We start from the raw sequence: 3,007 nt of genomic DNA, 5'->3' as shown, positions 1-3,007 counted from the left end.
TTTCTTTCTTTCTTTCTTTCTTTCTTTCTTTCTTTCCCTTCCTTCCTTCCTTCCTTCCTTCCTTCCTTCCTTCCTTTCTTTCTTTCTTTCTTTCTTTCTTTCTTTCTTTCTTTCTTTCTTTCTTTCTTTCTTTCTTTCTTTCCCTTTCTTTCTTTCTTTCTTTCTTTCTTTCTTTCTTTCTTTCTTTCTTTCTTTCTTTCTTTTTCTTTCTTTCTTTCTTGAGACAGAGTTTTGTTTTCGTTGCCTAGGCTGGAGTACAATGATGTGATCTTGGCTCATTGCAACCCCTGCCTCCCAGGTTCAAACAATTCTCCTGCCTCAGCCTCCCAGGTAGCTGTCATTACAGGCATACACCACCACACCTGGCTAATTTTGTATTTTTAGTAGAGATGGGGGTTTCTCCATATTGGTCAGGCTGGTCTTGAACTCCCGACCTCAAGTGATCTGCCCACCTCGGCCTCCCAAAGAGCTGGGATTACAGGTGTGAGCCACTGGGCCCGGCCTACAATGTGTTTTATTGTAATATGGTGGAGGGGTCACTGAACTTGAAGCCCAATGGCCTAAATTTAAATCTAGACTCTGCCATGACCTAGGGCAAGTCATTAAATTTTTCTGTTCTTCATCTTTAAATAAAGCAATTGGAGGAGATAAATCCTAAAATGCCTCCCAGCTTGTACGATTCCATTATTCTCTGATTATGCATTATTTTTGTTTGTGCTTTGAAAGTAAGGAAATGACCTTAATACTTGAAAGTTATCGTGCATGAATCAGTTCTACCATTCTTCCAGGCATGTGTGAAATGGTGTGTGGACTGGTGTGTAGCTTGTCTCACTGAAGTGGAAGCTAGGTTGCATTGCCCAGTTTTTCATTTCTGAATGAAGGACTTATTCCCCCAGCTGCTGGGCATGCTGCCTGCAAATAGCCCTCAAGTCTCAGTCCCCCTCAGGAGTTGCTCTGGGCTGAAAGAAGCCACTATGCCTGAGACTTACTGCCTTCCCAGAGGCAGCTTGTATCCAAAGACTGATCCACAAGGGAATTTTAAGATAGGGTCCCCTCACCCCAACTCAGGATAACTCTGAAAGGTTCTACTAGCTCAGAGCTTCTCATGGGGTTAGCTGAGGCCTTTGATGAGACTACATTGCAACCCAGTTTCTCCCTCTGTCCAAATTTGCTTCTTTACCCTCCACCACAAAGAGTTGATCCCAAAAGCACCCCCCAATAAAAATCTTGCATGCTAATCTCCATTCAGTCTGTTTCCCAGGTAACCTACTTGTACATCATATAACCTCCTAATGGAATTATAACATAGATAAATGTATTTGGAAGCTGGAGGAAGGTATGTTTCCATAGTCATCCAACTAGAAGATGATAAATCTAGGGTTTAAACCCATGCCCTGGCATCCCTACTCCAAACTACTATAATATTCTCCCTCCTTGATGTTTTATTCATTTCTCAGATTTTACACAAGTTTCCCAAGTGTGCATTTAAAAATCATTGCTTAAGTGTATGCATATTTTCCAAATCTTATATGTTTTCACGCTAGCCTGCAAAGGTGAATGCAAGTATTGGGAATAGCCCCAGTAAAGTGACTTTCAAAATAAGTCACCCCAAAGTTAGCAACCTGAGAAACAACCCAGCAGACCTAAATCCGGCCCCTTCCAAATTCTTTTTAAAATTTTTTTGTTTTGCCATTTTGTGTTTATAAGCTATAGCTCCTTCCAAATCCCGATGAAAATAGCGATGAAGACAAAAACAGAATGTTGTTTGATGAGTTGCAGGTGAGAAAAACCAAGTGCAGCAAAGCCCCCAGCGGAGCCTCTGAGGGATTGTGCAGACAAGAGATGCTTCTCTTCACACTTCTGTATTGGTATCCGCGGTCCTGCCTCTGCTGGGGCCGTGGGCACGCGTGGGTCGGTCAGCATTTCCAGGTGCGTCTGCGGTGCTTTCTGCAACCTCTCTCCCACCTTGCCTCCCTGCGCTGAGGGTCTCTGGCACTTTCAGAGACCAGCAGCTGCTGAAATGTCCTATTCTAAGAGGGCCTGTTCACAAGTGACTGTGTAGGCCGACGCCAGGGGTGGTGATGGTAGACAAAGTTCTAGACTCAGCCCTGCCGCTAACACTCAGTGATTTTATTGAACTGCAGGCCTTGCCATGCTTCCGTTTTCTCAACAGCCAAATGAGGATAACAATACCTGTTCTTCCTTCATATAAAACGACTGTGAAAGACAAATGTAACAATGGCAATGGCATTGCTTGATGGTTACAAGTGCTATTTTCCAAAACCCATTATTACATCCTCTGGTAACAGAAGTAGAGAATCATGAATAGCAATTTATTCATTTTAAGTTAAAAAGTGTCTCATACTCTTTACTTCCTTCTAACAGGTAATTCATGTCTCACCTCTATCACTACCTATCTTCATGTTTCTCTTTCTGGTGTGAGGTCTTGTGCATTAGCCTAATAGTTATCTAATCCCTGGGCCAAAGGTCTAAGGTTGGAGGTCTGTGGAACAAATTTAACTTGCCAACAAAATTGATTTCAACTCACATGGTGTTGCTGTTATGTTTCGAAACTTGAATTAGTAGAAAAGAAAAATTCAGATTTCCGTTTTCGTTCTAAATTTCAAAAATCTGGTTCCATTCCTATATGGCAGATGTTAGCTGGTGTAGAATGGCAGCTGCCCCCTTCAGGTAGGGCACATGAGCTTGAGTTTGCCACAGTCTCCATCATTCCCTGTTGCAGCCCTCTCACTGAGGTCAAGTGTTCATTGTAGTTTCTCATCTATACTTGCAAATCCATTCTGTTCTTTTAAATTGCCTGACCTCCCCCCATCCCAGAGTCTTTTAAATCTATCATCTCTTATTTTTAAAAGTGTCAGATTCATGTACTGGCCAGCGGACCCAAAGGCCTATGTTCTTAGGTGGCACTAAGAACAGGTGGTACCCCAGTGCTCTTTACTGTTTGAGTTGGCTCAGGAACTAGGATTTGTGGGCCCGAAGGACTAAT

This window comes from Mandrillus leucophaeus, unplaced genomic scaffold, assembly GCF_000951045.1.
Source record: "Mandrillus leucophaeus isolate KB7577 unplaced genomic scaffold, Mleu.le_1.0 Scaffold62, whole genome shotgun sequence".
Classification (NCBI taxonomy): Eukaryota; Metazoa; Chordata; class Mammalia; order Primates; family Cercopithecidae; genus Mandrillus; species Mandrillus leucophaeus.
The sequence above is the reverse complement of the archived record's forward strand: the minus strand, read 5'-3'. Positions refer to the sequence as shown.